The sequence below is a fragment of the Hemiscyllium ocellatum genome, chromosome 33 (genome assembly GCF_020745735.1).
Source record: "Hemiscyllium ocellatum isolate sHemOce1 chromosome 33, sHemOce1.pat.X.cur, whole genome shotgun sequence".
NCBI lineage: Eukaryota > Metazoa > Chordata > Chondrichthyes > Orectolobiformes > Hemiscylliidae > Hemiscyllium > Hemiscyllium ocellatum.
Window position 1 is genome coordinate 45,829,995 of NC_083433.1, and position 24,118 is coordinate 45,854,112.

The 24,118-nt window shown below is 45.4% G+C and overlaps 1 long non-coding RNA gene across 1 annotated transcript; it reads left to right on the plus strand.

Annotated features, from left to right (window-relative positions):
• The first annotated feature begins 1,356 nt into the window (after positions 1-1,356).
• LOC132831491 (uncharacterized) lies at positions 1,357-23,624 on the plus strand. Its single transcript, XR_009646502.1, has 5 exons — positions 1,357-1,403; positions 2,039-2,145; positions 4,794-4,863; positions 6,724-6,816; positions 23,523-23,624. It is a non-coding gene; the product is annotated as an uncharacterized LOC132831491 (long non-coding RNA).
• The last annotated feature ends 494 nt before the right edge of the window (positions 23,625-24,118 follow it).

Sequence of the window (24,118 nt, forward strand, 5' to 3'; positions counted from 1 at the left end):
AGATAAGCAGGGGTGATCTTATGGAAACAAGATTCTGAGGAGCTTGACAGGGTAGATGTTGACTAGATCTTCTAGCACCAGTGAAGTCTCAACCCAGGGGATATGACATAAGGGAACATTCATTTTTTAAAAAAGGTAAAGATTTTTTTTCTCTCAGCGAAAGGCTAGAATTTTCTCACTCAAACTTTTGTGAAAGTTAAATGTGGGAGGGGAATGTTTGGATTACTCTTCGGTGGGTTGTTCTGGCTTGTTGGGCTGAAGGGCCTGTTTCCACACAGTAGAGAATCTATGATTCTATCTCAAATTATTTTAAAAGAGGCCAGATAGATTTTTGAAATGTTGAGCAGTTGAGGGCTATGGGGATCAAGCATAAAAGAGGTGATGAGGTCTGGGTTGGCCCAGCCATGATCTGACAGAATGGGGGAAACAAGCTGAAAGAGATGAATTGCCTACTCCTGCTCCGATTCCTTGAGGCTCCGTTTCATGATTTTTTTGTCTCCAAAGAAGAGCGTGATACAATGTGCTCAAGATCTCAGATGTTGTGAAAATGGGGTGCTTATGTACTGATTCAGATGGCATTGATTCATCAGTCACAGCTATACAGTCATGAATAGGAAGGCAATTCCCTCCATGAATAAAGGAAATCTACTGCAGAGCTCATTCTTATCCGCAGGAATCATGACCCAACATCTCAGCAAAAGCAGGATACCCTGCGCTTGCTCGAGCCAACAAAGGCACCCCGGGTGATTGATATCAGCACCGGACTAATGAAAGGACAGTGGGCGGAACTGGAGGTCGCAGCTGCAAATGTGTTGCTGGTCAAAGCACAGCAGGCCAGGCAGCATCTCAGGAATAGAGAATTCGACGTTTCGAGCATAAGCCCTTCATCAGGAATAAGAGAGAGAGCCAAGCAGGCTAAGATAAAAGGTAGGGAGGAGGGGGAGAGGCGATGGAGGTGGGATAGGTGGAAGGAGGTCAAGGTGAGGGTGATAGGCCGGAGTGGGGTGGGGGCGGAGAGGTCAGGAAGAGGATTGCAGGTTAGGAGGGTGGTGCTGAGTTGAGGGAACCGACTGAGACAAGGTGGGGGGAGGGGAAATGAGGAAGCTGGAGAAATCTGAGTTCATCCCTTGTGGTTGGAGGGTTCCCAGGCGGAAGATGAGGCGCTCCTCCTCCAGCCGTCGTGTAGTTGTGTTCTGCCGGTGGAGGAGTCCAAGGACCTGCATGTCCTCGGTGGAGTGGGAGGGAGAGTTAAAGTGTTGAGCCACGGGGTGAACTGGAGGTCGGTCCTCCATCCAATCAGAGTGAATGAAGGGCGGAGCTAAACTAAACCATGTGATCACCCTCGCGCGCGGCGCAGAGTAGCTGAAATGAATGCTCGGGAAGTTATGGAGCGAAAGGATACGGTAAGGAAAGAAATCAACAGGGAAACTGGAGAAAAACTGTGTTGCTGTGAGCGGAGAGGTTTTATAAACAAATTGTGCACTTCGGAAAACTCAAGTTTGAACGTCCCAGTCCCGTGTTTGCAGTAAATGAGGAATGGCCTCAGCGCGGCTGCAGGCCTGAGTGAGCGCCGCCATCTTTATTCGGGACAACGATTCACTGGACATGTGCGCGGCCGCCATCTTTGTAGGGGGCAAGGTGCAGCCAGGCGCATGTGCAGCCTTTGTCTCGCAGAGAGTCATTGTGATCACAGCAGCCACTGCTCTGATTCACCTCTGGGCTCCCTCAGGACCACTTTGTCAATGTCTAGCTTCATCAGTCTCCAACCATGGGTGTATTTTTGGTCTGTTTAATACTGTATTATTACTTTTATACACACTTTGTAAATGAGTTTTTCACTGTGGCCCAGCCCCTGACCATGTATTGCTCTATCATTACATTACATTTTTCTTGAATATTTTTGACAGTCAAGAATTCCTTTTTCCAATAAGCAAGTGTGTTTTCCTTCCATTTCTGACTATCAAATTCTGCACCAATTTCATTCCCTGTAACCCGTTTTGCATTCCCTGAAACATCATATGTATTTCTCCTTCCACAGATACCAGTGATGAATGCCAAAGCCCTGCTGCCTGTGGAGACGGTGATGCTTGACTTTATTGTACAGCTGCAGTTTGTGTGATGAAGGTGCTCCCACAGTGTGGTTGGGTAATAGACATTACAGATTATTCATTACAGCAACAGTGAATATTTGAAGATAATGTCCAAATCAAGAACTTTGTAGTTTTATCATCATGCTTATAATTTCACAAAAATACGATTGAGAACTTTACTTATCAGGCCAGATATAAAAATATTTGGTCAGGTGTCCAAAACAATTGCCAAAAAGCAGATTTTGAGGGATGTCTTAACGGTGGGAAGCAGACCTGTGAGGTTTCATCTGCAAATTCCAGACCATGTTGCTTTGGCAACTGTAGAATCAGCCACACAGTTGAAATAATGAATTAACAAGTCGTTGGTAGTCTCAAAGAAAATGGTTGTCGAGGTCTCAAAGGATGTGTGGTGAAGGGAGCTAGGGATGATCACAGCCAGGAATTATATGAAGAGTGACTTTTCTAAATTGTTGTTGCTTATGAATAGGAGCCTTTTGACGGATCAACATGATTGGGGAGAAGTGAGCACGTGGGCAATAGAGCTTGCAATTTTTCTTGAGATTACAGGAAGGTTGAATTTGGGAGGCTGGCCAGGAGTGTGTTGGATAATTAAGTCTGGAGATAACACACAATGGATGAGAGTTCGAGTATATGAGCTGAGATGAGGGTGGAATCAGCTCGAAATAGTGGTGTTGGAGTGGAACTAGGCTGTCACTCTCACCTCGCCTCTGGGATTCAGCTGGCTGTCAGGTTGTGAATCAGGCGGTAACATCGGGAGCTGAGTGGCCCTGGTGGAGCCTAAAATGAGTGTCGCTCAGCTGGCTGTTGCTGAGCAGCTGCTGCTTGATAGCCCTGTTGATAACATCTTCCATCACTTTACTGCTGATGGAATGTGGACTGACAGAGGGACATTTCCGGGGTTGGATTTGCCTTGTGTTTTTGTGTTGTACATGCCTGGGCAATGTTCCACATTGTCAGTAGATGCCAGTGCTGGAGCGGTACGTGGTTTGGTGGGTGGCAAGTTCTGGAGCACAAGCTATCAGTATTATTGCCAGAATGTTAGCAGGACCCATAGCCTTTACACTACTTAACCATTTCTCGGCATTATTCAAACTAAATTGAACTGGCTTAAAGCTCACATCTGTGATGTTAGGAACGACTGGAGGAGGCTGAGATGTTTCATCCCCTTTGCATCTGGCTGAAAATTGCTGCAAATGCCGATATCTTATCTTTTGCATGGATGTGCGAAACGCCTCCATCAGTAAGGGTGGGGATATCTGTAGTGCTTCCTGCAACGAGTTGTTTAATTGTCCATCACCATTCACAACTGGATGTGGCAGAACTGCAGAGCTCTGATCTGACCCATTGATTGTGGGATCTCTTAGCTCTGTTGCTTGCTGCTGATGCTGTTTGAAATGCAGATAGTCCTGTTTGGTAGCTTCACCAGGTTGGCACTTAATTTTTAGGTATGCCTGGTGCTGCTCATGGCATGCCGTCCTTTCCTGTCTATTGTGATGGGTGAGTGCGCGATGTACAAACCCGTGAGATTGCAGATTGTGCTGGAGTACAGTTCTGTTGCTGTTGTTACCCCACAGTGTCTCAGAGAGATCCAGTTTGGGATCCTACATCTGTCCCATTTAGCACGGTGATAGTACCACTCAGCACAAGGGAGGTTTTTCTCAACTTTAAGGTGAGGCTTTGTCTCCACAAAGACTGTGGGATGGTCGCTCTTACCGATACTGTCATAGACAGATACATTTGCAGCTGGTAGATTCATACTGATAAGATCTAGTACGTTTTTCCCTCTTGCTGGTTCCGTTACCGCCTGCTGCAATTCTAGTTCAGCAGTTATGTCCTTGAGGACCCGACCAGCTCAGTCAGTAATCCTGCAGCTGAGCTACTCTTGGCAGAGGACATTGAAATCCTGTACCCAGAGTAGGCTTGTCATCATTTCATTGCCTCAGTGCTTCCTCCAAGTGTTATTCAACATGGAGGAGCACTGATTCATCAGCCGTGGGAGCACGGTACGTGGTAGTCAGCAGGAGCCATGAGACTTCCTGGTGTCCAAAGTCAATGCTGAGTACTCCCAGGGCAAATGGTTCCTGTGTGTACATCACTGTGCCACCACCTCTGCCTGGTCTGTCCTGCTGGTGGGACAGGACATATCCAGAGATTTCAGGAGAAAGAGAAGACTGCAGATGCTGGAGATCAGAGTCGAGAGTGTGGTGCTGGAAAACGCAGCAGGTCAGGCTGATGAAAGGCTTAGGCTCGAAACGTCGATTCTCCTTCTCCTCGGATGCTGCCTGACCTGTTGTGCTTTTCCATCATCACACTCTCTATCTTGGGATGGTGATGGTGTTGTCTGGCCAATATCTGTAAGGGATGACTCTGTGAGTATGACTATGTCAAGCTGTTCCTTGACTAGTCTGTGAGACAGCTCGCCACGTTTTGGCACAAAAAAAAGATGTTAGTGAGCAGGATGTTGCAGAGTGGAGAGGGCTGATCCTGTGGTTGTATTTCCTAATGCCTTGTTAGATGCCGAGTGGTCCATCCAGTTTCATTCCTTTGTTGAGACTTTGCAGTGATTAATACAGGGAATAGCTGGCTGGGCCACTGTCAGGTTGGCAGGATCTTTTTGCCATTGACAATGGTTCCATGGAGATCAAGAGATTCCTAATTCCAGTTATTTTTTCTTGAATTCAGATTCCACCATCTGACAAGCTGGGATTCGAACAGGGATTTCAGTTGTACATTTTAATATTCTGGATAAAAGGTAAATGCATTAGGTTTGTTCACTCATTTTAAATATTATGAACCCTGATTTTGTTTCTTTGTAAAACACTATCCATCATCCTGTCTACTTTATCCTTCCCTCCAATAACAAGAGCAAGAAACACATTGTCTCAGTCTTAGTGACAGAGAAACTCAATCTGATCAGCTGCCTCTGTTGCTTCCTTCCCTCCCACTAGCCCACCGAGACAAATTGCCTCACATGGTGTTCCTGATTTTTGTCCCGAACTTACATCTTTCTCCAGTCTCTTGCTAAGTCTTATCAGAGCTCATCTTGATCTTTTACTAGTCTCGCTAAACTACAGATATTCCAATTCTGTTTCCTCCTCCTCATCATCACTGTTCTGTCTGTCTGTCTTTCCTGGTTATGTCCTTCTCATTCATTCTGCAAGAAAAACTAACATTTGACCTCACCATCATTTGTAAATCCTGCTCCATCCCCACTCTCCATTTCCTTTCTGAAGTCCTTGTCCTTGTATGTGGTGTCCCTCAAGGATCTATCCTTGCTCTCTCCTGTTTCTCACCTACATACTGCCAGGAGGTGACATTGTCCAAAAGCGCTGTGTGAGGTTTCACATGTACACTGTCAATGCCCAGCTCTCCCTCCCCATCATCCCTCTCCATTGCTCCACTGTTACTCAGTTATCAAACTGCTTACCACACTCCCACTACTCGATTAGCTGCAATTTCCTCCAATGAAACGTTGCAATGGTTAAACCCATTGCCTTCAGTTGCTATTACAAATTCTTTTCCCTCACTGCTGAGCCCCTCCCTCTCGCTGGGTGCAGTCTGAGATAGAACTAGACTCTTCACAACATCGCTGTCATATCTGTAACCCCAAGGTGACTTTCTGATCACACATCTACACAGTCACAAACACCAGGAATTCCAATCTCTAAAATGTTGCTTCTCTCCCCCTCACCCCAGCTCCATTGCTACTGGAACCCCTTACCTGTGTCTGTGTTGCCTTAAACTTGATGAATCTGAAACAGAAGAGTAAAACGTGAGGGCTGCAGTTTAGGTAGGGTGGCATGGTGGCTCAGTGGTTAGCACTGCTGCCTCACAGTGCCAGGGACCCAGGTTCGATTCCAGTCTTGGGCCACTGTCTGTGTGGAATCTAAAGCAGAACCCTTGATTTTGTGACTGACTGACCTAGAATCTGCTGGCTTTCTGTGTTTCCTGGACAATTACCCCTGGTCCCTTTGTGGTGCAGCTTTCTACAGTCTCCACCATTTAAATAGCACTCTGTTCTTTTATTATCTCCTCCAAAATGTTCAACTTCCCGTTTTCCCAACTTATACTCCATCTGACAACTTGTTGCCCCCTTCTCCTGTGCATCTCTCACTCTTCACAATCCTTGTAGAACCTTACAGTTATGCCTTTTCTAGGAGATTTGCCCCCCCCCCCCCATTCTTCTAAACATTTACTGGGAGCACTGGGCAGTGGGAAGCATGCAAAGTTCCTCTGTTTTTAGAGATACTCTATGGGAGGAGCTTGCTGCCCATTGGTCAGAGTGGAGGCAACTTGCCCATCGAGCTTTCACCCCCATGTCTTATTGATGAGGCACAGCAGCAGCACGGAAGAAAACAAAAAGAAGCGAATCCTGCTCTCCACATCTCACTGACTCTTGGAACATTCTGTCTCATGTGTCAAAGATCTGCCCTGTTCAGTCACATGAACGCCCACGGTGGAAACTCCTAGAAACCCACATAGATTTCCCTCTGAACTGACTGCTGACCTCCACAAGGGGTAATGTGTCCAGTCATCCTGGGCCAGGAGGAGGGGATAGTGCGAGTTTCTAACCTGAACTGACAGTGACGGATTTTATAAACTTGTATTACAGGATACTACAGGTGGACATTCAGATGGTAAACTCAGTCATTGTAACTCTGATTGAATTAGTCAGTTCATCAGGACTAGGATATTCGCATTGTGTGTGAGTATTGTATTCCATCTGAATCCCATTTGCTGCATAAAAGTTCTCCTTTGAATCTTCCCAAACCTTTTAATGTGTGTCCTGTAATCCTTGTATAATGAGCTGATGGGTGTAAGGTTTGTTATTATAACATGTAACTTTTCTAAGCCCCTCTATCACAGCTCCCCTCAATTGCCTTTGCTACAAGGAGAAAAACCTCAGTTTCCCCAAACCCCTGATTCCCCAACATCTGTTTGCTCTCTATAAGGCACACATCAGGATCGTGTTGGAACATTCTCCACTTGCCTCCATCAGTGCAGCCCCCAATAATATTAAAGAAAGTGAACATCCCCCCCCAGGACAAAGCATTGTGCCTGAGTGGTGTCCCATCCACTATCTTCAGCATTCCCACTCCCCATGCCAGAGACAGTGTGTAAAAGATAAAGGCAGCATTGTCCTCCCAGACCATAGGGACGCTCTCTCAGTCGGGAGGAAACTGGAGCCCCTGGAAGAAACCCATGCAGACACTGGGAGAATGTGCAAGTCCCACAGAGACAATTGTCCAAAGCTGGAATCGAACCTGGAGTCCTGGCAGCAGTGCTAATCACTGTGCCACCCTAAAATTGTAATTTGATTCACAACTACCACTTCCTCTGATAGTTCATTCCACACTTAAACCATTGTCTGAACAAAAATTAAAAAAATCCCAAACAACTTTTTACAGCCGTTCTGCTGTCACCTTAAACGGTATGTACCCAGCCTTGATTCGTGTCCCTTCCTGGAAAGGACACCTGCTGTTCACATTACTGATAACACCCCTCCATGATTTGAGTCTAATAAGGTCGCTCCTCAGCCTCCTGAGCACCAGTGAAAGAAGTCGCAACCTATCCAGCCTCTGCTTATAATTCAAACTATCCATTCCCATCAACATCCTGGTAAATCGCTTCTGAATCCGCTCCAACTACATAATGTCCTCCCGATATCAGTATGACCAGAACTGGACACAGAATTCCAGAAAAGGCCTCCCCAACATCCAAGATAATGTCCCAACTCTTGTACTCCAAGGTCTGAGCAATGAAGGCAAGTGTGCTAAGCATCTTCTTAACCACCCTGTCTACATGTGACACAGACTTGAAAGGCCCGAACCCCTCGGCCTCTTTGTTCCATATCATTACTCGAGGCCCTGTTTTTTTATTAGTGTAAGTCTGCCCTCGTTTGTTGTATGAAGATGTAATATTTTGCATTTATTCCAATCCAAAAATAACAAAAAAACCTTAAGCATTAAAGACAGTGGGAGTATATTTAAGAGGGAAATCAGGAGTGCTAAAAGGGGACATGAGATAGCTTTGGCAAATAGAGTTATGAATAATCCCAAGTGTGTTTATAAATACATTAAGAACAAAAGGGTAACTCGAGAGAGAATAGGGCTTCTCAAAGAGCAGCAAGGTAACCTACACGTGGAGCCGCATGAGATGGGAGAGATACAAACTGAATATTTTGAATCAGTGTTTACTGTGGAGAAGGACGTGAGCAATATAGAATGTGAGGGAATAGATGTTGAATGTGTCCATCTTACAGAGGAGGACGTGCTGAGTGTCTTGTAACCTGTAAAGCTTGGTTAATCCCCAGCACCTGATCAGGTGTACCCTAGAGCTCTAGGAAGCTGGGAATGTGATTGCTGGGCCTCTTGCTGAGATATTTGTATCATCGATTATCACAGGTGAGATGCCGAAAGACTAGAGGTTGGTTAATGTGGTGCCGCTATTTAAGAAAGGTGGTAAGGACAAGGCAGGGAACTATCGACCGGTGAGCCTGGGCAAGTTGTTGGGAATCCTGAGGAAGAAGATGCGTATGGATTCTGAAAAGCAAGGACTGATTAGTGACAGTCAGCATGACTTTTACATGTCTCTCAAACTTGATTGAGTTATTTGAAGATGTAACAAAGAGGATTGATGAGGGCAGAGAGGTGGACATGATCTATGGAATTCAGTAAGGCGCTCGACAAGGTTCCCCATGGAAGACTGTTTAGCAAGGTTAGATCTCATGGAATATAGGGTTAACTCACCGTTTGGATACAGAACTGGCTCATATGTAGAAGGCAGGATGGTGGTGGAGGGTTGTTTTTCAGATTGGAGGCATGTGACCAGTGGACTGCCGTAAGGATCAGTGCTGGGTCCACTATTTTTTGTCGTTTATATGTATGATTTGGATATGAGCATCGGAGGTATAGTTAATAAGTTTGCAGATGACCCCAAAATTGGAGGTATAGTGGGCAGCGAAGAGGGTTACCTCAGATTAAAACAGAATGTTGTTCAGATGGGTGAGAAGTGGTAGATGGAGTTTAATTGAGATAAATGTGACGTGCTGCATTTTAGAAAAGCAAATCTTAACAGGAATGATACTCTTAGTGGCAAATTCCTAGATAGTGTTGATGAACAAAGATATCTTGCAGTGCAGGTTCATATTTCCTTGAATGGAGAGTTTCAGGTAGATAGGATACTGAAGAAAGTGTTTGGAATACATTCCTTTATTGATCAGAGCATTGAGTATAGAAGTTGGAATGTCATGCACAAGACATTGATTAGGCCTCTTTTGGAATATTGTGTGCAATTCTGTTCTCTGTGAATCAGAAGGATGTTGTGAAACTTGAAAGGGTTCAAAAAAGATTTACAATGATACTGCCAGGGTTGGAGGGTTTGAGCTGCAGGAAGAGAGCAAAAAGGCTGTGGCTTTCTTTCCCTGGAGCATCAGAGACTGAGGGGTGACCTCCATAGGGATTTATAAAATCATTACTAGCATGGATAGGGTAAACAGACAAGGTCTTTTCCCTGAGTAGGAGAATCCAGAAATCGAGAGCATAGGTTGAGTGTGAGAGGGGAATGATATAAAAGGGAACTAAGGAGCAACTTTTTCATGCAGAGAGTGGTGCATGTATCGAAAAAAACTGCCAGAAGAAGTGGTGGAGGCTGACAATTATAGCATTTTAAAGGCATTTGGATACTTGACATGAATAGGAAAGATTTAGAGGGATATGGCCCAGGTGCTGGCAAGAGGGATAAGGTTAGTTTCGGATATCTGGTCGGCATGGACAAATTTGACTGAAGGTTCTGTTTAGCGCTGTTCATCTGTGACTCACAGCTCAGTGGGTTTTGGTCCCTTCAAAGATAAATCTTAGTCTGTTTTATTTTAGTAAAGCTACAACATTCGGTAGGGTGACGGTTTATTTTTTTAAATACACGTCTTATGATACATTGATTAAGTTTTTAAATATAAAATATTGGTACTAATTTATTCTAGAGCAGTGTTTTGTAAAGCTGTAAGACTGTGTGCCTTTTTCTGGGTCTGTGGACTGTTAAGGTGCAGAGATGGCCATTCGTACAGAGATGTGCTCTTCCTGTTGGGTGTAGGAGATTAAGGAAAGTTTCAATGATCTGATTGTCTGCAGGAAGTGAGGATGCAAATCCTGTAGGATTTCATGGATGAGATGGAGCGATGGTTAAAGGTAATGAAGAATTTACAGGAGCCGGGGGGTGTGATAGGTGGCAGTTTCAGAAAGGTAGGTAAACTGCCAATCCAGTCAGGTAGATGGGTTTCCTCTCGGAAAGGGAGGAGTGGAGAGCAAGTAATGCAGGAGTCTCCTGTGGTTACTTCCATCACAAACAAGTATACTGTTTTGGAAAGCGTCGGGGATCACACTCTCAGGGGAATATCGCACTGACAGCCAAGTTACTAGTGTAATGGATCTGGTGTAATGTGAGGTATATCAGGTTCCACCGATTGATGGTGATAGGGGGCTCTCTAGTCTGCAGCACAGACTGCAGTTTCTGTAGCTAACAGTGAGACATCAGAATGGGGTGGTGCCTCCCTACTGCCTGAGCGAAGGATGGCTCCGAGGGTGCAGAATATTCTGAAAGGGGAGAATGATCAGTGGGAGGTCGCTGTACATTGGTACCAATGGCATAAGAGAAAAGAATGAAGTCCTGATGAGAGAATATAGCAAATATATCTGGAGGATAATAAGCAGGTCCTTGTGGGTAGTAATATCTGGATTACTCCCGGTGCCACATGCTAGTGAGAGTAGGAATAGCAGGGTAGAGCAGATGAATGCTTGGCCAAGGATCTGATACAGGGGAGAAAGATTCCCATTTTTTGATCATTGGAATCTCTGCTGGGGTAGAATTGAAATGCATAAGAAGGATGGATTACACCTGAATTGGAAGGTGTCTAATATCCAACCAGGGAGATTTGCTAGTGTTAATCGGGAGGCATTAAACCAGTGAGGGTGTGGGGTTAAACCTAAAGAGATAGTGAGAAAGGAGGTAAGTCTGAGGCTGGTACAGTTGAGGAGAGAGACAGGAATGGCAGGCAAGGGCAAGGAACAGAATGAGGTCGGACTGACAAGGTACAAAAGACAATAGGTGCAGGAATAGGCCATTCTGCCCTTTGAGCCAGCACCACCACTCATTATGATCATGGCTGATCGTCCACAATCAGTATCCTGTTCCTGTCTTATCTCCGTAACACTTGATTCCATTATCATTAACAGCTGTATCCATCTCTTTCTTGAAACTATCCAGAGACTTGGCCTCCACTGCCTTCTGGGGCAGAGCATTCCATGTGTCCAATACTCTCTGAGTGAAGACGTTTCTCCTCAACTCTGTTCTAAATGGCCTCTCCCTTATTTTTAAACTGTGTCCTCTGGTCCTGCACTCACCTATCCATAGAAACATGCTTCCTGCCTCCAGAGTGTCCAACCGTTTAATAATCTTGTAGGTCTCAATCAGATCCCCTCTCATTCTTCTATTCTCAAGTGTATACAAGCTCAGTCACTCCAATCTTTCACCGTATGATCATTCCGCCATTCCGGAAATTGTCCTCGTGAACCTACCCTACACTCCCTCAATAGCCATAATGCTCTTCCTCAAGTGTGGAGACCAAAACTGCACACAATACTCCAGGTGCGGTCTTACCAGGGCCCTGTAAAACTGCAGAAGGACCTCTTTGCTCCTATACTCAATCCCTCTTGTTATGAGGGCCAGCATGCAGTGAGCTTTTTCTCACTACCTGTTGTACCTGCATGCTTGCTTTCATTGACTGATGTACAAGAACACCCAGATCTCGTTGTACATCCCCTTTACCAAACTTGACTCCTTTTAGATAGTAATCTGTTCTTGCCTCCAAAGTGGATAACCACACATTTACCCACATTAAACTGCATCTGCTATGCATCTGTCCACTCACCTAGACTGACCAAGTTAACCTGTATTCTCATAACATCGTCCCCACATTTCACCCTGCCACCCAGCTTTGTGTCATCAGCAAATTTGCTAATGTTACTTTTAATATATTCATCTATATTTTTAATATATATTGTTAAGAGCTGCGGTCCCAGCACCGAAACTTTGTGGTACCCCACTAGTCACTGCCTGCCATTCCGAAAGGAAGCGTTTATCACTGCACTTTGCTTCCTGTCAGCCAGCCAATTTTCAATCCAAGTCAGTATATTCCCCTTTGTAAATCCATGCTGACTCTGACGAATCCTATTACTGCTATCCAAATGAGCCATAATTTAATCTTTTATAATTGACTCCAGCATCTTTCTCACCACTGACACTAGGTTAACCGGTCTATAATTCTCTCCCACCTTTCTGGAAAAGTGGGACAACATTAGCCACCCTCCAATCTGACTCTACATCTCCTGATTCTGTGTCTCCCCCTTCGCAAGGGGCTGAACGTCATCCCTCACCAACAGGGCCATCCCACCCCCTCTGCCCATCAGTCTGTCCTATTGATAGCACTGCACTGCATTTATTTCAATGCAAGAGGTTTAACAGGGAAAGCAGATCAGCTTCAGATATGGTTTTGAACATGGGACTGGGATATAGTATGCATTACAGAAACGTGGCTTAGGTTGGAAAGGACAGGTAGCTTAATGTTCCAGGGAATAGATGTAAGAGGAAGGATAGAAAGGGGGATAAGAGAGAAGGTGGAATGGTGTTTTTGATTAGGGATAACATTATTGTGCTCAGTGAGGATATTTATGGGGGTTCGCTCGTTAAAAATTACTTGGGTGGAACTGGGAAATAAGAACAGGATGGTCACTTTATTGAGGTTGTCTGTGTGGGTTTCATCCTGGTGCTCTGGTTTCCTCCCACAGTCCAAAGATGTGCAAGTTGTGTGGGTAATCCAGGCTGAATTGCCCCATATTGTTCAGGGATGTGCAGGTTGGGTGGATTGGCCATGTGAAATGCAGCGTTACAAGGGTAAGGTAGGAGACTCTGAGGGTCAGTGTGGATGTGATGGGCCGAATGGCCTGCTTCCACACTTGGCATTCTCTGACGATAATTCTACTAGTTTTAAAATTGTTACAGAAAATAAAAGACCAGTTCTAAAATTTGGTGTTCAAAATTGGACCAAGGTGAATTTTGATGGTACAAGGCGAGAACTTTCAATATTTCTTTGCAACCCCCAGGTAAAGGGACAGCTGGAAAGTGGGAACATAAGAACAGAAGGAATAGGAGCAGGAGTAGGCCATCTGGCCCCTCAAGCCTGCTCTGCCATTCATTAAGGTCAGGGCTGATCTTTTCATGGCCTCAGCTCCACATTCCTGCTCTCTCACCATAACCCTTAATTCCTTTCCTGTTTGCAAATCTACATTTTTACCTTAAAGACATTCAAGTTGATAACGTCAACTGCTGCACTCAGCAGGGAATTCCACAGATTCATAACCGTTTAGCTGAAGAAGTTCCTCCTCAACTCTGTCCTCAATCAGATAACCGCTTACTTTGACGCTATGCTCTCTAGGTTGACCCACGACCCCCCCCCCCCAGTGGAAATAACCTCCCTGCTTCTATCTTAACTATTCACTTCTTAATTTCATTTTTTCCAGTACAACCTCCCATTCTTCTAAATTCAACAAGTATAGTCCCAGTCTATTCAGTCTCTCCACATACACCAACCCTCTCAACTCCCGACTCAAACTAGTGACCCTCCTCTGCAACCCCTCCAGTGTCAGTACATCCTTGTTGAAGTAAGGAGATCAAACCTGTACACAGTACTGCAGGTGTGGCCTCACCAGCACCCTGTACAGCTGCAGCATAACTATCCCTCTAGCAAGGAAGGACAATAGACCCTTCACCATCTCTTTTAGACCCTGGGAAGCATTCCATCACGGCCAGGAGACCAATGTACTTTTGGGCTGTTATCTTTCCCAACACTACCTCTTTACTGAGAATGACTGTTTCCATGTCCTCATCTGCCATTGCCTCCATAGGCCTGTGAAAATGAGATAACAAGAGAACATAGACAGTATGTTCCTGTTAAGGCCAAGTCTAGTAGGTGTAGAGAATGCTGTGTGTCTAGAGAAATTGAGGGACTGGTCAAAAAGATGAAGGAGGGATATGGCAGGTACAGACAGCTGGGTTTTAGTGAATCCCTCGGAGTATAGGGGCAGTCGGAGTACACTCGAGGGAAAACAGCAGGGCAAAAAGGATACATGAGATAGCTTTGGGGGGAAAGAGGTTTAAGGACAATTCAAAGAGATTCTACAAAACACTAAGGACAAAAGAGTAACCAGGCAGAGAATAGGGACCCTCAAAGATCAACCAGGCTGTCTGTGGAACCACAGAAGTTGGGAGAGATACTATCCGAGGATCTCATGTCAGCTTTTACTGGAAGAGGATATGGAAGCGAGAGAGTTTGGAGAAATAAATAGTGATAACTTGACAACTGTCCATATTACAGAGGAGGTTGTACTGGATGTCTTTTACATAAAGCTGAGCAAATCTGTGGGACCTGATCAGTTGTATCCCAAATCTTTGTGGGAAGTTAGGGAAGTGATTTTCGGGCCCCTCACTGAGATATTTCTATCACCGATAGCCACAGGTGAGGTGCTGCAAGACAGGTGCCACTATTTGAGAAAGGTGATGAGGAAAGGCCAGGAAACAATACACTGGTGAGCTGAAGTTAGTGGCAGACAAGATGTTGCAAGGAATTCTAAAGGACAGGTTTATATGTAATTGGAAAGGCAAGAAGTGATTAGGGATAGTCAGCATGGCTTTGTACATACATCACTAACTTGGACTTCAGAAAGACATTCAAAAAGGTCCACATAACAGACTGGTTAGAAAGTTAGACACCATGGGATGCAGAGAGAACCAGCTATTTGGATACAAATTGGCTGGAAGGTTGGAGACGGAGGGTAGTGCTTTTTGGACTGGAGGCGTGTGATGAGCAATATGGTGTAAGGATCGGTGCTGGGTCCATTGCTTTTCATCATTTATGTCAATGATTTCTATGTGAATATATGAGGCATAGTTAGTAGGTTTACAATAGACATCAAAATTTGCGGTGCACTGGACAGCGAAGAAGGTTACCTCAGAGTACAATTGGACTTCAATCAAATGGGCTGAAGATTGCCAGATCGAGTTTATTTCAGATAAAAGTGAGATACTCCATTTTGGAAAAGCATATGAGGGCAGGAATTATACACTTAATGGGGAGGTCCTGGGTGTTGCTGAACAAAGAGACCTTGGAATGCAGATTCATTGTTCCTTGAAAGTGGAATCATAGGCAGGGTAGTGAAGAAGGTGTTTGGTGTACTTGCCTTTACTGGTCAGTGCATTGAGTAGTGGAGTTGGGACGTCATTTTGCGTCTGCACAGCACATTGATTCAGCCACTTATGGAATTCTGCTTTCAGTCCTGGTCTCCCTGCTATCGGAATAATATTGTGAAACTTGAAAGGGTTCGGAAAAGATCCGCAAAGATGTTGCCAGGGTTGAGGGTTTGAGCTACGTAGGTAGAGGGTGAACAGGCTGGGGCTGTTTCCCCTGGAGCATCGGATACAATTGTGAGGGGCATGGATAGGGTGAAATCCCAGAGTCTTATTCCCAGGATATGTGAGTCCAACGCTTGGGGGCACAGGCTTCAGATGTGAAGGAAAAGATTTAAAAGGGATCTAAGGGGCAATGTTTCCACCTGAACATGATACGTGTATGGAATGAGCTGCCAGAGAAAGTGTGGATGCTGGTACAATTACCAAATTATGCCTTTGAGATGTTGTATGTGAATAGCAAAAGTTTAGAAGGATATAGGCCAAGTGCTGGCATATGGGATGTGATTAATTTAGGATATCTGGTCAGCATGGACAAGTTGGATCGAAGGGTCTGTTTCTCTGCTGTACATCTTTATGGCGCTACTAAAATTAAGATGGGTTTCTCTTTTATGGAGAGTTAGCAGAAGATCAGATAATTCTCCTTGGAGCTGAGAAGGTTAGGCAGTGATTTCGACCAGGAGCAGATTTGTTTCCAGGATATTTAATTTACAGAGAGACAGAGGGAGAAATTATTAACGTCACAATTTTTAGTAACTACCTTCAGGTAACTGGCAAATAATGCAGGTTAAAAATGTGAAGATTATTTTACTCACTAAGTTCTGAGCATCTGGAACAGTTTGACCGACAGCTGGATGCAGATTCAGTATTTATTGTAAAAACAAATTTGGAATTTAACTTGTTTCATGAAGGATTTGGAGAGCTACAGACAAATGGGAGGTGAGTTGGGATAGACTGGCAGCATCTCCAGAGGGGTACAGTACAGCCCCATTGGGCTGAATAGCCCCAAACCCCTGTGCTCTGTGTTACTGCCCCATTCACTGTGAATGATGAAGCTCATCCCAGGGCAGATTCCAAGAGAAATACAGCATGGAATTAGACCCTTTGGTCGAACTGGTCCATACCGACCAGATATCCCAACCTAACCTAGTCCCATTTGCCAACACCTGCCACATATCCCTCTCCACCCTTCCTATTCACATACCCATCCAGATGCCAAATGGTGTAATTGTACCAGCCTCCACTACTTTCCTGAACAGAAGATTCAATACACGCACCAATCTCAGTGTGAAAAAAGTTGCCTCTTGGGTCCCGTTTAAATCTTTCCCCTCTCACCTTAAGCCTACACCCTCTCGTTCTAGACTCCCCCACCCCAGGGAAAAGACCCTGTCTATTTTTCCCATCCATACTCATAATTTTATAAACCTTCATGAGGTCACCCCTCATCATCCGATGCTCTTGGGAGGAGCCCACTCATGTCACAATGGGGCCCAGGTGATTGACAGCAGCTTCAGACCAATAGGAGAATTGGCGTGATCCTCCAGCCAATGGGAGTGAATTGGGGTGTGTCCAGCAAACCAACACATGGCCATGAGCTGTGCAGGCGCAGTGTCACGGTGAGGGGGTGGGGGGAACTTAGTGAGTGTGAAGGGAGTGGGAGAGACTGCAAAGTCTGGGGAAGAAATGGAGTTATTGTGGACTGGAAGGGTTTATAAACGCAGGGTTTTAGGCTACTAGACCTGAATTAGAAATTCCTTGTAAAATAGAACCAAAAGAACAGCGAATGTTGTAACTCTCACACAACAACCAAAAGGTACTGGAACATCTCAGCAGGTGTAGCAGCATCTGTGAAGAGAAATCAGAGTTAACGTTTTGGATCCGCTGACCCTTCCTCAGAACTGATGTGTCTGAAAAGAAATGTCAGTTTATATGCAGAAGGTGGGGTTAAGGAGTAAATGATAGGTGGGGATAGAGTCCAAAGAAAGAGATGGGAGCAGTTGGACTAAGGAGTGGATAACAATCTGGCTGGGGGAGAGTAAATAGCCGTTTCTGGGGACTGTTAGTGGCTAACCATAGGTAATGTGTAATGGCAGGCTATGTACTAACAAGGCCTGGTGTGTGGGTTAAGAGGCTAGGGCTCTAGGACATTGGAGAGTTCAGGACCTAACATTATTAAATTTGATACTGGGGCTAGAGGGGTGCAGGGTCCCCAAGTAGAAGATGAGGTGTTGTTCTTCCAGCTTGCGTTAACATGTGGCGCTGGAAAAGCACAGCAGGTCAGTCAGCATCTCAGGAGCAAGAGAATTGAAGTTTTGGACATATTCCTTTCATCGGGAATGCCAGGATTGGCGGGGTGGGGGTAGTAAGAGAGCAGAGAAATAAATAAGTGGGATATGTGGGGTTGGTGGGAAGGGAGCGAGAAAGTCAATAGGTAGATGTAGGTGGAGGGTAATGGAGAGAGGGTGGAGTGGATAATTGGGAAGGAAAATGGACAGGTGGGACAGTTCAAGAGGGTGGTGTCGAGTTGGAGGGCTGGATCTGGGATAAGGTAGGGGAGGGGAGATGAGGAAATCTTGATTCTGTGATTAACGGGTCCCAAAGTGGAAGATAAGATTTTCTTCCTCCAGGCGTCGGGTGGCTGGGATTTGGGGGTGGAGGTGGCCCATGACTTGCATGTCCTTGCCGGAGTGGGTGGGGAAGTTGAAGTGGTCGGCCACAGGATGGTGGGGTTGGTTGGTGCATGTGTCCCAGAAATGTTCCCTGAAACATTCGGCAAGTTGGTGTCCTGACTCCCCAGTGGAGAGGAGACCACATCGAAAGCAAAGGCCATAATAGGTGAGGTGTTTGGATGTGCAGGAAAATGTCTGCTGGATGTGGAAGGGTCCTTTGGAGGTGAGGGGGAGGTGTGGGCACAGGTTTTACACCTCTTGCATTAACATGTGAAGGTGCTGGGAGTGGAGGGTGGGTTAGTGGGGAGCATGGATCTGACTAGGAATTCACAGGGAATGGTCTCTGTGGAATGCTGAAAGGAATGCAGAGGGAAATATATCTCTGGTGGGATCTAATTGTAGGTGGTGGAAATGGCAGAGGATGATGCGTTGTATCTGGGTGGAGGGTGAGGACTGGGGTGTCCTATCCTTGTTGCAGTTTGGAGAGGTGTGGTTCAGTGGCAGAGGTGCTTTGGAAGTGGTGGAGATACACTGGAGAATATTGTTGACCTCATGGGAGGGGAAATTACAGTCCTTGAACTACGGGGTGTTTTGGTATGTCCTGGAGTGTTCTGCCAGCTTGCATCAAGCTTCACTGGAACACTGCAGTAAGCATGAGACAGAGATATTGGCCAGGGAACAGACTCGTGTATTAAAGTGACAGGCAGCTGGAAGCTCAGGGTCTGTTTTGCAGCAGAACGTAGATCATCAGTCGTCATTTCCAGCACCTCCACTGAGCTGCTGCCAGACACAGGTTCCTGTCCCCTCCATTAACAGCTATGCACCCTCCCAGCCAGACTGTTATCCACTCCTTTGTCTTTCCAAATGTTACTGTCTCTTTTGGGCTCCATCCCCACGTACTATTTTCTCTTTAACCCCTATCTCCTGCAGTCCAAAGGTATGCATGTTAGGTGAATTGGCCAAGCTAAATTTCCCATAGTGTTCAGGGATGTATAGGTTAGGTGCAATTATTTAGGAGAAATGTAGAATAATAGGGTCGGGGTTGAGAAACTCTTCAGAGGGTGGATGTGGACTTGTTGGGCCCAATGGCCTGTTTCCACACTGTAGGGATTCTAATTTTCCCAGCTGCCGTCGGTTCTGAGGAAGTGTCACTGGACCTAGAATGACCCTTGGTGTATGCAGGAGGAGGAAATGGGAAAGAGGATTTGGATTTACTTTAGACTAGGAGGGTTTAATTACACTCTGTACAGGTAGTTAGGCCTGAATTAGAAACTCTTGGTCCCATGTTGGCATCAAATGGCAGAATGGATATGGCCCTCAGGCAGTGATGGGTCCTGGGGTATGGCCGCCATCTTTATTAGGGGCAAGGTACAGCGAGGCGCATGGACATATCCTCTTCCTGGGTGGGGGAGGGGTGATTTGAAGAGGGGCATTTACACATCAAACACATTCCAAGAGAAGTGTTTGCCTTCACTATTCATCTTGCATTGACTGTGAGCTTTGTTTTGTGAATTCATTTTATAGGATATTAATTGAGAATAATTGAGACAGGGGTCTCAAAAGCAATTTTCTATCATCAGCAGGTTCATCAGGATCTGAATACCATTGACATTTAACTGGGGAAAGGAGAAAGATTTGTCTGTGGGAAAGTATCTTTTTGTCGAGCAAAAAGCAGAAAGATATTCAAATTTGTGGTTAGATCACCCTTGGGGTTTGTGCTCTGCTCTGGGCCCTGCAGCTGTGGAAGGAGGTATTGCCCTGAGAGGGAGCATAGATTTATCCAAATTACACCTCGTCTCTTTGTAGGAAATGTCAGATTTTGTCCCAGTCACCCACCTCATGATGTTAACCTGTAAACTCCTTATTTTCAATTCACTGCAAATTTCTCATTAAAATTTCTTATGGACTCAAATTCCTTATGTGAGGGCTGCTTGGCTGAATGTGTGTTTTGGAGTTGGGTGTAAACAGAGCGAGGGGAGACAGGGAGAAGGTGAAATTCAGCTTCAATTTTAGTTCAGGCCATTCAGAAATTCACATGGTCCCAATGGGAACAGCCAGTTTGTAAGTGAAACCTGCTGAGTTTTTTTAAACAGTTTTTAAAAGCATAAAATGTCAGCTTAAGTAAAGATTGGGGCTTTTGATTATAATGGAAATGTTAGAAGTGAAGGAAGGTTTCTCGCTCATTTAAATTCTCCTAATGGGAGTAACTGGCTGAATCTATAGACACATTGTTACAGGAGACCTCAGACCCGTGGGGCGCTCCTCTTGCACAATGTGGGAAATAAGGGACACTTCCAGTCTCCCTGACGGCTACGTGTGCAGGAAGTGTGTCCATCTGCAGCTACTGGGAAACTGCTTTTCAGACCTGGAGCTGAGAGTGGATTCACTGTGGAGCAATACTGAGAATGTGATAGACAGCACGTTTAGTGAGTTAGTCACACTGCAGGTGAGGGTTACACAGGCAGAAAGGGAATGGATGACCATCAGATCAACTAAAAGGCTCAGGAAGGAAGTGCAGGACTCCCCAATGATCATTCCCCTTCTCAAACAGATACTGTGCACTGCTTGGGATTCTATAAGGGGGAACAGGTGGGGTGGACTCTCAGGGGAAATCAGCAACAGCCAGGTCCATGATACCACAGAGAGCTCCGCTGCACAGAACGGGAGGAAGGAGAATGGCAGAGCTATCGTGATAAGGGATCCAGTAGTCAGGGTCAGAGACTGGTGTGTCTGTGACCACAGACATGAATCCAGGACAGTGGAATTGAACTCAGGTCCATTTATTGATAAGTGCACAGACCAATAAAGGTCAGCATCCCAAATGCAACCTTCAGCACTTGGACACGCTGAAGCTCTACTTTCCAGGGTCTGTGCACTTGTTCTGAGCCCTTCAGTGGGATTGAAGGAGATGGGGAGAAAACAGGAACAGGATTGTGTTGTAGATCTACAACATAACCGTCGCCCTCCGTTCTTGGTCTCCCCACCTCCCCCCCACCTCCCCCCCTCCCCCCCCCCGCCAAAACGCCGTCCGCCACCCCCCCCCCCCATCGTGCCTCCTCCCCACCACTGGGAAAAGACCTTGTGTATTTACCCTATACATGCCCCTACTGATTTTGATAAACCTCTTTTAGGTCACCCATCAGCCTCTGACATTCCAGGGAAAACAATGTATTCATCCTCTCCCTATAGCTCAAATCCTCCAACCCTGGCAACTTGCTTGTAATATTTTTCTGACTCCTTTCAAGTTTCACAATATTGTTTTGATAGGAAGGAGACCAGAATTGCACACAATATTCCAAGCATGACCTAACCAATGTCCTGTACAGCCGCAATATGACCTCCCAACTCCTATACTCAATGCTCTGACCAATAAAGGAAAGAATACTAATCACCTACTTCACTATCCTATCTACCTACAATTCTGCTTTGAAGGAGCTATGAACCTGCACTCCAAGGTCTCTTTGTTCAGCAGCACTCCCGAGGACCTTACCATGAAGTGTATACATCCTGCTAATATTTGCTTTTCCAAAATGCAGCACCTCACATTTATCCAAATTCAACTCCATCTGCCAGTCCTCAGCACATTCAACCATCTGATCAAGATCCCATTATAATTTGAGTTAATCCTCTTCACTGTCCACTACACCTCCAATTTTGGTGTCATCTTACTAACAATACTTCCAATATTCACATCCAGATCATTTATATAAATTATGAAAATTAGTGGATCCAGCACCGATCCTTTGTGACACCCCACTGGTCTCAGGTCTCCAATCTGAAAAGTAACCTTCCACCACCACCCTATGTATTCTACCTTTGAGCCAGTTTTGTATCCAAAACGGCTAGTTTTCTCTGTATTCTGTGAGATCTAACCTTGCTAACTAATCTCCCATGGGGAACCTTGTTGAACGCCTTACTGAAGACCATGTAGATCATTTCCACGGCTTTGCCCTCATCAATCCTCTTTGTTGTTACTTCAAAAACATTGACTCAAGTTCATGAGACGTGATTTCTCACATACAAAGCTGTATTAATATCCAGGACTTAATTCTGTACATTGGGGTCTGTGTCACCCAGTTATAGGTGTTAATATTCTCGATAAAGTTCACGTACATCAGCTTTGTGTTAATGACTGTGTATTGAGTCTTGTTAATATCACCAAGACAGGTGAGTTCCTTTTCAAAGGCAGTCCCTATATCCCTAACCCTGCTCCCATCTGCTCTGTCTCCTCCATCCCCACCGTAGACAGTAAGTGGGAGGAGCTCATGGAGTTTCCATGTGAGTGAGATTGAGAAAATCTTCCCTTCTTTCCACTAGCCCACCAAGAAATGATGGTAGTGTCCTTACCTCTGGACCAGGAGGATCGCGTTCAGAGTTGAATGACAGCATCTTTGAAGAGGCTGATTACAAAACGTGCCCAAGCCACCAGGCCAAACTGCCTCCCAGCTGTCCCTGCCTGAGCCTCCAAACAGAACCTTCCTGTAGTTTCTCTCCTGTCAGATTCTCCCATTGCTCAGTTTGTCCAGGATCCCCTCCTGCTGCTGCACTGATCCAGTCCCTCACTGACCTGTCCATCCCCCAGTGTCCTCTACATTGGTTCATTATTCACAATCCCATTGTCCCAGTCCTCAAGCTCCACCCTTTTGGGCAGCAGCAGCTGCTGTCAATTACCCAGGCTCCTGTGTGATTCAGGATTGTTATGGAGAGGGACAGGGGTGGGCCTGTAATTAGAGTTCTAATCTGTTTCATTTCAGTTCAACCAGATATGATTTGGCCAGTGTGTGCAGGAGGTTCTCATCAGAGGTCGGAGTGGGGGAAATGAGTAAGAGGTTCTAGATTGGGGGAAAAAAATCAATGTGTGTCTGTCCAGGGAGGAAACCCTGGGAGGTGGGGGGAGGATTCATCAACACCCAGGAGGCTCTGAGTCAGACCCATTGATTTGATTTGATTTCCTACAGTGTGGAAACAGTCCCTTCGGCCCAACCAGTCCACACCGACCCTCCGAAAAGCAACCCACCCAGACTCATTTCCCTCTGACTAAAGCACCTAACGCTATGGGTAATTTACCATGGCTAATTCACCGGACCTGCACTGTCAGTCTTTGGATTGTGGGAGGAAACCGGAGCACCCGGAGGATACCCACACAGACACGGAGAGAATGAGCCCGAGGCTGGAATTGAATCTAGGACCCTAGTGCTGTGCCATCGTGCCGCCCCTTTTATTGGTTCTTAGTCTGCCGACAGGAGCTAGGAAGCTGAATTCAAAGAGAGTGTTAGAACTGGGTGTGGAGGGAAGGAGTGAGGAGATTGGTTTGGATTTCAGTTCACAGAAGGGAGAAATTGAGAGACTGAGATTTAAAACTTTGGGGGAACAAAGAAACTACAATTTAATACTATAATTGTTTTATGAATTTCCATCCTGTGGTGACCTGTTTTCTCTGTTGTAGGGTTCTGAAAGGGCAGATTTGTGGATGAGAAATTCAAATGTTCGGTTTTGATGGTTACTTGATCCGTGCCGGTCTGAATATCATTGGCCTTTTCATATGGAAGGAAAGGTGTGTATTCTGTCCGTGGCAAATATTTCAAATGTTAGTGCGTCTGTTAAAAAAAATACTGAGACACAGCCAAGTCCATGTTAGTGTGGTGAGTGTGGTGAGTGTGGAGAGAGATTTCATTTGCTTTTAAAAGTCTGAAAAAACGTGGCACATTTCCCAGGAACAATTAAGCTACAGATTTGTTTTGGATGAGGGCAAGTTTTAAATTAATCATGCAAACAAAAAGACACAAGGATACCTGCAACATGGAAAATGCTATGAAAACGGGATAGTTGTAAATGAGTGAATTCTCGATCATGGTTTGTAATCCATTGGTGTTGTTAAGTCAGTTCCAATACCGTGGGGAAACACTGGAAATGAAAGGAATGCAGTGTAGGTTTCAGTTATTAAACTGTAAAAGGTGCAGAAGAAATTTACAGGGGCCTGAGTTACAGGGAGAGGTTGGGCAAGCAAAGTTGTTTTTAGTTTAGAGCAATGGAAACAGAGGG